The sequence below is a fragment of the Thunnus thynnus genome, chromosome 18, assembly GCF_963924715.1.
Source record: "Thunnus thynnus chromosome 18, fThuThy2.1, whole genome shotgun sequence".
Taxonomy (NCBI): Eukaryota; Metazoa; Chordata; class Actinopteri; order Scombriformes; family Scombridae; genus Thunnus; species Thunnus thynnus.
The window spans coordinates 20,845,847-20,860,833 of NC_089534.1; the positions used below are offsets into that span (position 1 = coordinate 20,845,847).

Here is a 14,987-nt window from a genome sequence, read left to right on the forward strand (position 1 = left end):
TGTACGCCAACAGCATCTCTTTGAATGTTCAACAGCAGACAGTTTCGGCTCTGACTCAAGGTTTCCACCTCTTCTCTCTGAGCTCGTCCAAATGTGTTAGCAACCATCGCCAAGCCGAAGCCCCCCCGGCTTTGCAGAAGGTCGAGGCAGCTGTGTGTGGCCCTCTGTCCTTGCTGGGCCTACCAACTGGTTAATTAGCCTGCCACATGGGGCAAGAGGCGGGCAGACAAGGGATTATGGGAAGAGAGGGTGGGGAGGTCAGTTATTGGTTGTATTACAGCACAGCTAGTGTTGATCCTAAAATCGGATTGGCTGAGCCAGGTTTGGATAATAAAATTAAAATGCTGATGATACTTACATTTAATGTCCATTTAATATGTGAATATTAATGACAACCAAAATGTATCAGTTGCAAGAGGCGGGCAGATGAGGTTTTGGAAAGTACAATTTTACATATTTATTAGTTATAAGTTAAAGTGGTTATAAGTTTTATTATAAATTATGTTATAATCTTTAAGATGTTTGTCATATTAAACCCACTTTTTTATACTGTGTATGGCAGGTGTTAATTCCACAGTAGCTATTAAATGTATTTACACCTAGTTACCTCTCTTTATCGTAGTTTGCATTGTCAGTGGCAGAGTCCGCCAGGCCCTCCATCGATTCAAATAACGTACACGTTCACAACGGATTCACAGGAGACGACCACGCACATACTGGAAAATAAGAGCCGACACATTGCACGTAATTTTTGCGCATAGGTCATGTGATAATGTCATCTGGATGAGTGGAACAGCTTGTCCCTGGTCTTTAGTGCTCTTTACTATATCATCCTCCTCTGTTCTGACAGAGAAGCTGTTTAAAGCACATTTTGTGGCCCCAGTGATCAATAAACATAATTAAAAAACTAAATACCGGGACTTCCTAGTGTTATCACCAGTAATCACAAGTGTTGCCAAATCAAGCGAAACTTAAATCTCAAGCATTATTACTTGTTAAAAAAGCAAAGCCACTGCACACTGTGGTTTACAGTAATTTTAGAGCAGCTTTGCTCTGAGTTGTGCCAAACAACGCCTCATAGCTATTCTAAATCACTGCAAGCCACAGTCTCAAGGGGCTTGTTGCTTAAAGAGAAACTTTGATGATTTTCAACCAGCATTGTATCAAATGTGGGTAGTATATGTAATTGAACAATGTTTAACTTCCCTCCATGTTGCCTTCACCCGGTAGGAGTCCAATTTTTAAGATCTGCCTTAGACTACAAACTACATTCCCTCATTTTCTGTAGTGGTGCCTTCAAGGACGGTCAGCAGTGTGTCTCCCAAAACACTCTGTCCACCATGTTACGCTAGCGATAGGGAAAGGCAGACACTAAAATATAATTCTACTAAATACTTTAAAATATCAGCATATTTGGAAGAAAAGTAGTTTCATGATACAAGGCCAAATATCGCGCTGTGGAATCAGCTAAAGTGTTGAGGAGAAAGCAATCACGGGAACTACGGTACAGCGGCAGCCGAGAAAGAGGCGCCGCAGTTGGACAGGCGGCCCGGTGCAGAGAGAATGAAGACAGAATAGAAAACTCTACTCTAAAACCTGTCTTTGCTTTCTGACAGAATATTATATCTGACTTTGCCAACTCTGAATACAGAACAGAACTACAGCGACTGTGTTAAGTTACCTTTAACTTATGTGGCTGCATCCAGCTTGAGCACCTGGGTCCCAGTTTATCGTCGTCCAAAATAAGTAAAAGAAACAGTGTTTGCTTGCAGTTTTGTCCATTGTTTCCCCAAACAAGCTTAAATGAAGACGACAGACTGAGGTTTTTTTGACTCTCCACCTGCATCGTGCAGCACTCGATAAGTTTGCAATGATCCACATAACGTTAACTGACTCCAGCGCGACGTTTGTTTTGTGATCCTTGCACAACGGCACATATATCCAGACTCAGTGAGGAAAAATGTTTTGTAAATGAAAATAAGCCTCGGTAAAGAGATATAACACTGCTCACTAACTTACTCTGTACTCGCCGCCTGCGTTCCGTAAACACACCGTCACTACATGATGGATGATAGATGGAACGCGCGCAATGCATTCTGGTTGTTGTAGGATTCCCCCTCAAGAGCGGTATGGGGAATCTACAGCCTTCTTAGTTTTCTCTAGTCATGGGGCACCAATTTTAAAAATAATTGCACAATTCTACCACAGTTGAAAGTAGTCGTGACCTAGTTTTAAGAAATCATCATATTTACAGCGGTGAATTTCCCCTTTAAATGAAAACAGAGTAGAGTTATTTGCTGTCCTAATGAGCTCTAATAAAAAAGCAGGACCCACATAGCATGGATGACCACCACCACGTCCAGCCCTTCTCTTCTTCTCCTGCACACACACACACACACACACACACACATATCCTCTGTACTTCACTGCATCTGCTGCAGCAGAATCCCATCGGCTATCCAGTTACGGCCCGCCTGGCCAAGGGCTTGCATTAGCGGCGTAGGAGCGCTGTGAACAGGGAGTATCAGATGCTGTAATATGGAAATTCCTCTGTAATGCAGAGGCTGCGGGATTGTGCGATTACTTAATTCATTTAGCTGAGTAAATGTTACTGGTCTGCCAGAGCGCACGGGGGATGGGGGAGTTAGCGTGTGTGTATGTTTCTGCGTGTGTGGGAGGATGACTGTCTTAGGGAGAGATGGCAGCACTGAGCATGTGTGTGTGAGCGTGTAAAGGCATGTGTGGATGTGAGTGCATGTGTGTGCGTGTGTGTCACGGGTAGATGGGAGTACAAATGGGGCCTCAGTAACAACAGGCTTTGGTTTAAGGCTCCAGTTTCATGGGTCCAGGGAACAAACCATTAAGAAAGAGCGCTGAGCCCACCAGGCCCACACCGCGGGGCTCCGCCTCTTGCTCCACCAGTACCCATATGACCTATCCTAGACGCTGATTTGTGGCTCCTGACACTTTAATTCATTGGAAAACACAAGTCAGGACCCAGGAGTTAAGTAAGTCCATTAACACTATGCAGGAGTAATGCTTTCCATTGCCGTGCCAGCCCTGCCACCCAGTGTGATCAAGCATGGAGCCCCTGTTATTTCACAGTGGGTGAATATTTCCTGGACGTTGTACACGTAGGTTGCTGACAACATATAAAACTACGGTATTTTTACTGGATTTATCAACAATAAATATTTATATTGTAGCGGCTCCTTATTGTTAGTCTTTTGGTGACTATCAGAATCATCAGCATGCATGAGATACTTTCATTTACTATTATAAAGTCTGCTCAAGCAGACCAGTGAGCTGCACATTAGGGAACTGAAAATATCAAAATATACAGATAAAAGCCTACAGAGATTATAGTTGCTACCAGTAGTTTTGACTGCTATATTCAGAGAAAATAAGACAAAATACTATTAAAAGCTCAAGTAAGTGTAAAAGTTGCAATAAAAGTCACATAAAGAAAAGAATGTGATATGTGACACAGTTTTATTCCCTCAGACATGCAGTACTTTTGGTACTAATTATGTGTGATTAATGCCTCACAGTTTACTTCACATGTGTGAGATCCTCAGGTGGTGTAATATCTTTGATCCGTGGCCCTTTTTGTCCACATGTCAAAGCGTCTTTGCCAAATTGTTCCCGATGTGTTGTCTTAAATTGTCAAAGAAAAAATGCATTCACAACCTTGGCATTTCACAGTGAATTACAAAATGTTATTGAACAAGAATTAAGCAACTTAAAAATGTTTAATTAATTTTTATATGTAATTAAACATTTTAAATGAATTTCATTGCAAAAGAACAAGCATTAGAGATGCAGGAAACTAGGGGAGAGAATAAACAGCTCCTTAAATTTGCATTTTTCCAAAAAAACCTCTGTAGCTATATTTGTTGTAACTTCACTATAATTAACCTCAGACTGAGTAATGAAGTTATGATCTCTCACTCCACTCAATATCTGTCTGGACTTTCAACAGATTATAAAGTCAAAGATGCATTTTATCAGCTGTTGTATTCACTGAATCCATCGTTTCCCTAAAGCCTTCTCTGAAAAAATGATTTCATTGTCCTCTAATCCATTATATGGAGCTGCGATGTCAGCTGAGCTGTAAATGACTCAAAACACAGCTGCTGGGGAATGGAAAACGGGGAGCCAAATTCAACTCAAGCAAAATGGAAAAAGGTGGAGTCGAAAAACTGTTAAAACTATCTGACAGATTCGATACGCTCTGCAATGTGGAACAGAATTATTAATTTGGGAACTGGGCCTGTTAAATCTATCATTCCATTATTCTAACAGGAATCCAAAGGACATTTGCAGCCTCCAGTTCAGCAGCCAGTTAGCCCAATCTGTTGTTTTAGCAGTTAAAAGCTGGTTTATCTTCCGTTTTAAGACGTGGAAGTGTTACCATACCATACTGCCTGTGTTCAGTTGGAAACTTCGCAGTGCCACCCAATGGACGCTCGCTTCAGAGTAAATCCTGTGTGTGGGATTACAGCATATCATGATCGCCTCTTTACACACACCTTTGCACCATTGACAACAAATGATCACAGTTTTTAATCTTTACAATAACAACAGCCGCCATATATTTTAATATGAGCCTGCATTCTGGACCTTTTTACACCTCAGCGTTAGGTGAGTTCAGTCTTCTCTCATTTTCCTCTATTTTTTGCCTCTTCTTCTTCATTATTATCATCATATAATATATAAAGGATTATATATATATAGAGGAGCAGCCCAGTGTCATTAGATGTTTTTTTTTTCCCTTCTAAATAAAGCAGTTGGATGGATGAATCAAAGACTCTTAGAGGACTATTCATCCATAAAATCATGGAAATTAACTTAAAAAAATAATGAAATTAATAAAAAATAAAAGAATAGGGTAGGGTCTTGCAGGATTTATTCCCAGATATGTGTAAATCCCATATTTTCTTACCATATATTTCTTATCAGCATTGTATATAGGTATATGGAAAACAACTGGAGTCTAATTTCTCAAATATGTCAACATACTAAGAAAATAAAGTTTTCTTCATTTTTTTTTTTTGGCGGGGTGGGGGGTTATGCTGCTACAGAGTATTATAAAACATGTCATCATTCTATTTAAAAGTATTTTTTGTTGGCATTGGCGTGTTTTTTTCTGGATAGCAGACGGTGTAGATAGATATGGAAAAATTATCCCTGGCAGGAATCAAACCAGGGACACTGCAGTTTCACAGTATCCATCTTGACCACTACGCCATGTGGATACCTTTTTGCCAACAACGTTTAATAAAATCTGAAAAATGAACAGAAAATTTAATTCCATGCTGATAGAGAAAGCAATAAATCTCATGAAAGCCTGTCTGTAAAACTCTTCAAAACCTTTGCCAGCCTATAAGGCCAAACTCCTCCAGGCAGCGTGGGCCTGATAGTGTTCGCCTTCGGTCTAGACTTCAAAAAAGCCCGGAGCATCTCGCCTGTGTGTGTTGTGGTTCAGGCTGCGAGGTTGTGGGGTCTCACGGCAATGCCAGCGGGAATCACAAGGGGCACAGGAGCCTTGGAGGTCCTGGTTTTACAGCGCAGCAGTTCACCACGTACACACCGGCCCCGCTCTGCCACGACTGGAGTTTGTCACTTGCAGATTTATATTCCTCTCTATTAAACCTCCTTTACAAGCCCACCGAGAATCCTGGAGCTGTAGAGGAGGAGAGAGAGAGGGAAACGCATAAGGAGAGGCAAAGAATAAAAGGATAAAGCAAGTAAGACACCAGGAACAAAGCCGGTTTTAATGACTGTGAGAAAGCAGGGAAAGTGTACTAATGTTAAGTCTGAGCCTTAGAGATCCATTTAGTGCCACTTTAATCAGTGTGGAAGCAAATCACTGATGTTTTTAAAAAAAACTATAAAGCTGAGACATATTGATACAGTATCACCTTTAAAAGAGGCCTGAATATCAGCATTATAATTAGAACTGCAACTAACGATTATTTTCATTGATTAATCTTCTGATTATTTTTTCAATTAATTGTTTTGGTTTATAAAATATAAAAAACAGTGAAAAATGCACGTCACAATTTTCACCAGACCAAAGTGATGGTGGTCATCAAATGACTTTTTTTGCCTGGCCAACAATGCAGAACTCAGATATTCAATTTAATATGATGTAAGACGAGGAAAGGCAGCAAATTCCCAAATTTGAGAACCTGAAACCATCAAATGTTTGGCATTTTTGCTAAAAAATGACTTTAGACGATTAATCGATTATAAAAACAGTTGCTGATAAATTTTCTGCCGATCAATTAATCGACTAATTGTTGCAGTTCTATTTACAATGTTTAAGTTTTCTACTCAAAACAAGTCAACTAAACTGTCTAAAATCCCTTTAGACTTACTTGTTCCAAATTAAATTGTGCCCAAAATTTAGGGTATATCAGAAGCCATTTTTATGTTCGTTTTATAAAAATATAAATGTTCTTCAACAACATTTACTAGCACTAAATTAAATAAGCACTAAAAACACCCTCAGAAGCTTCAGAAATAGTATTTATCAAAATATATATATTTAGGAATACTTCTGTGAATGACTAGCTTATTTTTCAGTTTTTCCCCTTCAAACTGAAACCTCTGCATGTTTTCAACTGTGGCTACAGTCTGTTACTAACTTGTAGATATGTGGGTTGATCTGTGATGGTGAGACGATCTTGTTCTCCTGCTTATGATGTCAGAGGTCACATGCATGAAACTCATGCATGTGTAGATTGATGACTACAACTGTGTGTACGCACAAAGCTAGAAATAGGCAAACATATTCTTTTCATCAGATTTATAAAGCTGCGCATACACATGGTCCTGTTTTATAAATCTCAGTCATTGTTTAAATCGGTGCATATGCACAAGCCTTATTTCAACCCCACAATTAGTCATAAATGGATGAAGACACACTCTGAACCAACTGTTTTTATATCACTTCACCCCTATACCATCTTTACACCTGTCAATGAAACAAACAGGAAATAAAAAGTGCTGTTTTACCGATTGTGTTGCGCCGGCAATGTTCTCCAACAGCCAGAAAAGTCATTACGCTGTGCAGCTCTTTATACGGTCCGTGTCATTAATTCATCACATGGACCTGTAAACCATCGTCGGCAGTGATATCTCAGAAATGTAATCAATGATTAGTTTGTAGTGCTCAAATCTAAACCGACATTACAAGGTGTGTCACAACAAGGATAAAATAAAAAATAATATTAACATCAAAATAAAACATTGACTCCTATGTAAATTAAAAGAATGATAAAATTAATCACACAAAAGTAATTAATCAATGTTACCTTAATAAATGCGCCTTGATTTGCATTTTACAAATCTCTCTGTAAACTCAAAAACAAAATCACACAATCAGTGCAGCGACTTTTCAACCTAAACAAACAAGTTTTACTAAAAGACCCTTTTGCAGTACAACAGAAGTCATAAAGACGTCTGATACTCACACACAGTTAATAGTTTCATCCCCTGAACCCTCCTACAGTAAAGGAAGTAGCTTTCATGGGAGTCTGACTTTGTGGACTTGTTGAATGTCAAGAGTTCTGATATCCAAATGAAGTTTTATTTATGTTGTCGTCTGTGGTAGGATGAACCCAGAAGTATCCGCATCCACATAAAATCACCGTGGGAGCTTTCACAATCCTGTTTTCCATCCTGTCCAGTCTTTTCTCAGTGGTCGTATACATCATTATACAGTGGAGAAAAGGCTTCTTTCTTCCAAAGCAGAACTGAATGCTCTCGTTTGGATTACTAGATTCATAGTTTGGCTCCTGTTTAGGCTTTAAATAGAAACAAATAAGTGTTTATATTGTGTATAGATATTTAATATGAATGTTTTTTGATTCATACTACAGTAGCAGTATGCCTAGCTCTTAGGTCTAACTACAAAATGTAGTTTAGTTAGTATGTCAAGGAAAATGCTCAAAGACTGATCTGCTTTTCACATACAAAACATTTAAGTTAACATTAAAAAAATGTTTAAAGTCTGGAAGATGAGGACAAAAGCATTTATCAGGATAAACGTAAAGCTTGTAGCATTTCTTTTCTGTCCTCTGCTATTCGGAGCAGACTGTATGTCAAATTTTGCACATAAACACATGTTACCTGACATTATGTAGATGTTTATACTGTGTTATGAATGATTTTTCTCTTATGGCTTTCTGTTAGCAGGAAATGTCTTTTTATATTTTTGATGTAGTACGTAGCAGTGTCTTATAGTCCCGTGTGGTACAGTCAAAAGTTTGGACACACTTTCTCATTCAAGGGAATGGGAATGTGTGTCCAAACTTTTGAGTGGAAAAAAACCTAAATAAATGACTAACCAGTAAACCACTAAAATAAATACCTACATTTTCAACTATAAAATATATCAAAAATCATGCGGACACTACAGTAGAATGTTAAGCTTGTGCTTCAGGTTTCCTACAAGCCAAACTTTGACCTTCTTGTTTAAAATTGTGAATTTTGCAAAGATAACTTATTCCAACTCCTCACAGAACCCAAAGGAGCAAATACCCATGTTAGTATTAAACTAAATCTGCAACCTATTAGTTGCTTAAACAATTAGTCAACTGACAGAAAATTAATCTGCAACTATTCTGATAGATGATTGTCATAGTTATTTTTCAAGAAGAAAAAGCCAATTATTCACTGGTTCCAGCTTCTTGAATTTGAGGATTTTATGCTTTTTTTTATCATATATGATAGTAAAATGAATATCTTTTGGTTTTGAACTGTTAGTTGTGAACTATTACGAGCAATTTGAATACATGACTTTTTGCTGTTTGAAATTATAATGAGTATTTTTCATTATTTTGTGGCATTTTAAAGACAAGTTAGTTGCACTCCTATATGAAACCCCTGCAAACAGAAGGTGCTGTATTATAGTATCAGTGCAGTTCTATCTTTGTGCACAAGAGGGCGTTGTCTTCCTTTCTAACCTAAATCATCACTGCAAAGCATTCAGTCTCAGGCCTGTTGTTGCCTTCTCTGCGCAGGAGATTAATGAGAGTTGTATAAATTCACAAGTCACATAGGCAGTGTGAGGAGAGAAAGAGGTGGACCTGAGCTGCATGCATATGGACAAGAGGCATATTGAACATATGGAGGGGAGGTGTCTCACCTTCCTCTTCCTCCTTTACTGCTTTCACTCCTTTTCCCTCTGTCCTTCCTCCCTCTTGAAGCCAGCCACCTGCATTATGACAAAAATCTGCATCCGTGTCCAAAGGGCAGACGAGCTGAGAGTGAGAGCTGCAACTTCAGCGAGACGGAATTTGGTTTTTATCAGGCTGTAAAACAGCATCAAAAACAGGCAGGTTTGTGTATGAACAGCAGGGGAGAAATGTTTCACTGTCATCTGAGTCACATCGGACACATTTCCCCAAAATTCCTGCAGCCTCTCGGCCTTCACTCCTGTCGCGATCTGACACTGCTCGCTGAATCATGGTGTCTAAAGATAGATGCTCATTTGCAGCAACAGCATGGGTCAAGCAGTGCCAGATAAAGGTGAATCAAAAGTCACTCAGAGAAGTAAAAAGTTCAACACAGTGTTTTGCAAAGCAAAAGAGGCAGGCATATGGCTGTCTTTGTCCTCCCACCTCAACCCTCCTGAGATATGGTGTTTGTCAGAGTAATAAAGCTGTCCCATAACCCCATAACCTCTGCAATATTCATGATCCAACCCCGGGCCCGAGCACAAAGTTTGTGCCTCACAAGACAGCTTGATAAGTGTAAGACCTGAGTCTGTTCCCAGGCTCAACCATAACAAGCACATTGTCTACCTGGGTTACCATGGGACGAGCTAGACCAGACTCCCAACAACCCATGCCGGCTTGTGAAAACACACTCCTCATTGGTTCAGCGCTGGCGCTCATGAAGAGCTATCCTGCTCTGTTTACTGATGTCACAGGCTGGACGGAGCCCATAATAGGCAATGGCTCATCTCAACATTACAACCTGTTTATAAACGAGGTGAAAAATGACACTTTTATTGCCCGTCGCTGCAGCATCCCTCTGTCCTGCCTTGCCCCGGCCTGCCCCGGCCTATCCTACCTTGTCCTGTCATATCAGTGGAGCTTTTCTGGGAGGAGAGACAAGACAGAGAGAGAAACACATACACACACACACACACACACACACACACACACACACACAACAGAGAGAAAGGGAGAGGAAAGGGGGCTATCTGGACAGTGACAGCTTTAACGCAGTATCTCATAAACATGCATTAATCAGAGCAGAGGGCTGGCATAACTGCTGTAGCATATAAATCAAGACAGAGAGAGGAAGAGACAGGAGGACTGGTGATTCACACTCTGTGAACTGGTCAAGTTGTGTCTTCTCCAAAGTCATCCAGTGTGGTTGTGACAACTCAAGCTGAACGCATACACACAGCAACAACAAGCATCAAGCTGCAGTATTGTTGGTTTTGGTCATGTTGAGTTAACTGTGTTAATAACTTTGATCCACAGTATGGACATCAGGAAAACTCTGTAAAAGATATTTTTACTAGTGTGCCTTAAAATGGTACTGACATATGTATGTACACTGACAGAGTTATCAGTCGCTGTAATTGTTGCTCCTTTCCATTAGGCCGTAAGGATATCCCTTCCTGACATGATCCCAACATAAATATAATGTAATTTAGGAAGATATCGTCATGATTTGAACTCAGAAGCCTCATATTAGTTTAATCTGAGCTTTAGGATACATTTTTGCACAGAAAGAGGACTTTACAGTAGAGTCTGCTTAGAGTATAAAACCTTGCTCTTATAATAAAATACTTATATGGCCTGATACTTTCTCTTTATTTATTTATTTATACATCTGGATCCCCATTAAATTCCACAATGTGATTGCTAGTCTTCCTTGGGTCCACCATAAAGTAAATTACAATAAATCTTATAATAAAATTAAAGTCTGATTTAGATAACAACATCAATAAGTGTTTTCAATAAACACCAAAACAAATTTTTACAACCAAAGAAAGGTCATTACAGAAATATTTGTGCAAAAAACACACACCTATGTAGAATCCATTAGAAAAGTTTGTTTTTATTCAATGTAATATTCACAGGCAGCTGATTCCAGGCAGAAGAAGATCTATATAAAAGTCTTCATCATACAGTTTGATTTTGGATTATGCTGTGATAGTGTCTGGTTATAGTGAGAAAACTGTGAGAAATCATTTTCAGATGACGGCTATCCGCACTTCCACTGCCAGTTTAGAGTCTAAAATATTTTCTTGGCACTAATATTTGGCATTCAGTGTTTGTAGAGAAATGCTTAAACTTTTATACATAGTGATAAAAGATTTGCAACATAATCTGCACCCAAAACACATATTACCCTGAAAATAATTCATAACACAGAAAAATTCATTCTAAAATACATTTCGTTACATAATGTCATTATATTTTAGTAATAACACTTTTTTTTTGGTCTCACAAAGCCTGACAGTTGCACCTCTGTGGGCTCAGTTTCTGCAGTGCAGTTCTTGCTTGCTGAGGACTCTTTATTCTTACTTCAGAATAAAATCAGATACAGCTGTTTTTTCTGCTAACTGGAGTGTTTGTACAGTGGTTGATATTTATGCCTATTTTCTAACCATAAATGTCTTCTATCTTATGGTATAAAAACTACTCAATACATCAAGGAGATACAGGAATTATCATAAGAAAATGACTAGAACTGGAGTGCAAGATTGTCACATACCAGCTGTGATCTAATCAAATTAGTAGAAAGTCTGTGTGTTTCAAACAGCAGCTGTCAGACTATCAAACTACTTCAGTCTTCAAAGGAATCAGTCATCTGAGCCCATATGGGTGTTTGCGTGAAGTTACATTTCTACAGGCAGAACCGAGAGGCTGGGATCAGTCATGTGTTACCCTGTTCTTCCTGGAAATATTTTTGGAAATTTAAAATTAATTTAAATTAAATTTAAATTAAATTTTCAATTCAAAAAATATCACCTACATACATCCATGGTGCAATAAAATTCTGTGGTAATAGATTCTTTTTCTGTCCACAAGAGTGCAGCAGTCTCCTCCTTCATTTCTTTACAGTATGAGTGTGGCTGCAGGGAGTATCAGCAGCCCCACTGAGAGGCTCTGTTATGTTATCACAGTCTGTGCTATTTATAAAAGTCCTGATTCAGCTCCACTGAAGTTTCCATTCAGGAAAAAAATGAGAACCTAAAGGAACAAAGCACGCTCAAAGTCACTCTTAAAGTAGGTACACACAAACACACTCTGAGTGTGGGTGAGCGAGTGAGTTTGCTCCCAAACAGCTACAAGCTACTGACGCTGTTTTATACCCTGCTGCCATCTCTGCTTATTTTATTGTTTTAACGAGACCAGCATTACAATTTTATTAGTTTTTAAGTGGGCTTTTCTTACCATGTGTTGGATGTCCCTGGATCTTTCTAGCTTCATATGATCTGCATTTTATTCGCTCTGGGTTGTCTTTTATTCACCAGAGCTGCTATATGTTAGCTGGTTAGCTGTCTCCAGGCTAAAAACATTAGCTCTCTGAGCTAAGGGCTTGAGGAACCCACACAGTTGTGGTGCGACCACTTGAGGGACCCAGTGGACAACAATGGAGTCCACTGCAGAGATTAGTCATTAAATCTTATTATTAAGTCTGAACTTTCATCCGTTGAAATCCTCATCAATGACCTCCAGTGACAGTCTAAGCTCCAGAAGTGGCTAGTTGCTTTGGAGGCACCCGGCCCAGTCTCAGCTCACGAGGATGCCTTCTCTTGGGCTTGGGCTTGGGATGAGGATGCTCTGCCACTCTCAAACTCTTTTAAACCGCTGCCCAAGTTAACGCTAGCGGATAATGCAATTTGCACCTGAACTCGGAGCTTTGCCACAGGTCAAGAAACACTTCAAGTCCTCACTCTCTGACCCACTAGCCCATATCTCTGGAGGGCAAGCACCCATGGTTGCAAGCCCCTGCCACCAAACCGTCTGCCCACAATGCAGGCCATGTCTTCACTGCTGCCTCCACTGCTCATCATGTGAAACCTGCACCTGGTGTGAACACACCGGCGGTCAGCAGTATGGATGGTGTCACGGTCAACGCAGACCCCCACTTCGGTCCAGCCAGTCTCTCCATCTACAGTGGTGGCCATGTAGATGGAGAGCATGACGTCCTCCTGGTTGGTGATTCCATAATTCAATTTGTTGAAGTCCCAAATGGAATTACCTACTGTCTACAAGGTGCGAAAATCTTGGACATCATTGAACTTGTCACCTGACTGCCCTTATTATTATTGTGCACCTCGGCACGAATGACACTGGGCTCCGACAGTCTGTTAAGCTACAGCAGGGCTTTGAGACACTGGCAGAAAAAATTGAGAGCCTTGGAAAAATATGCATTTTTTCTGGACCCATTCCTACACTGAGGAAATCCAGTGAGAATATTAGCCGCATTTTCAGCATGCATCATTGGCTTCTCAATTTCTGTGTTGCTACTGGTCTTGGTTTTACCAAACCACTTTGACTATTTCCAGACTAGGGAGGATCTCTACAAGTGGGATAATCTCTATTTTAACCACAAAGGAACAATACTGTTAAACACAAACATCACTTAGAGTTTGCAAGCCCCCTGACCAGTAGGGAGGGAGTCATGGTTTCAATGTGTACCATACGCCGAACACTAAACCAAGACGGGCTTACGATCGAAGACCAAGGAGGACCCCGCTGCTGAAAAAAAGACATAAAAAGGAACAACTGATCTTTGCCAAAGAGTACTTGAATAAACCACAATCCTTCTGGGCAAATTTTCTGTGGACAGATAAAACCAAAATAGACCTTTTTGGCAATGCATACCAGTGATTTGTTTATAGACAACGAAATGATGCTTATAAGGAAAAAAACACCTACAGTTAAGCATGGTGGACAATCCATAATTGGAATCATGAAATCAGAGGATTACCAAGGGATTGCTACCCAGTGTAATAAAACTAGGTTTGGGTCAAAGATCATGGGTTCTCCAGCACAATAAAGACTCAGCACTAGGCATGGGATGATAAGAAAATTTCATGTCAAGATTATCCTGGCCAAAATAATTACAATTCATGGTATTATTCTGATAATCATCAAAATATACTTAAAACTTTTTAAATGGTACAAAACATACTGGAATCACTTTACCTTACATTTTGTTAAGAAACAAATATTTTTTATTGCATCACAGATAGGAAACACATCTTTCTTTAGTGAACATCCTTTTTAGTGAAAAACAAACAACGACTTGAAAAATGTGGGCTCCCGGTTGTAGCAATTCAAAATAAATCAGGGAATCAATATATGACTGTACGTTAGCAAGCTAGACAGCTTTTCCAAGTCACTCATGTGAGGATATTCATGATTATCACAATTCACAATTATTCCAATAATGGAAATTCACTACAATCAACTTATCGTGTTTTTTATCCCAAAACACAATAAAAGCTTTTATCCTCTCACATCCAAAGCACACATCCAAAAGCACTCAAGAATTGTTGAAAAGAAAAAAAAATTAAAGTTCTAAACTGGCCAGCAATGAATCCTGATCTCAGTCCCATTGAAAATTTTGGAAAAAGCTGAAATCCGCCTTTGAAGAAAGGAATGCTGCAAACATTCAAGAGTATGAACAAATTGCAAAGGAAGAGTGGGAGAAAATATCAGCTGACAGGTGCAAGAAGCTTATAGATGGCTACAAGAAACGTTTGGAGACAGTCATCATTGCCAAAGGGTGTGCAACCAAATATTGGAAGAAGGGTGCCTTTATTACTGTCCAGGTCATATTTTCTATTTCTTCTTTGAAATGAGTACAAATTGAAAAATAACATGTTTTTGTTGAATTACTTTGGACATCCTATTAAAACATTCTGATGATACAACCTTGGTACATTTCTATTTATTTCTGAAGTAGAGGTTATACCAAAAAATCAGTGGTTCCTAATT

General features: G+C 39.3%; 1 long non-coding RNA gene across 1 annotated transcript; it reads right to left on the reverse strand.

Annotated features, from left to right (window-relative positions):
• Positions 1 to 3,487: 3,487 nt before the first annotated feature.
• On the reverse strand, positions 3,488 to 14,987 carry LOC137169572 (uncharacterized). The gene is made up of 3 exons (XR_010924487.1): positions 12,432 to 14,987; positions 9,158 to 9,323; positions 3,488 to 5,686 (listed from the first exon to the last, which is right to left on the reverse strand). It is a non-coding gene; the product is annotated as an uncharacterized lncRNA (long non-coding RNA).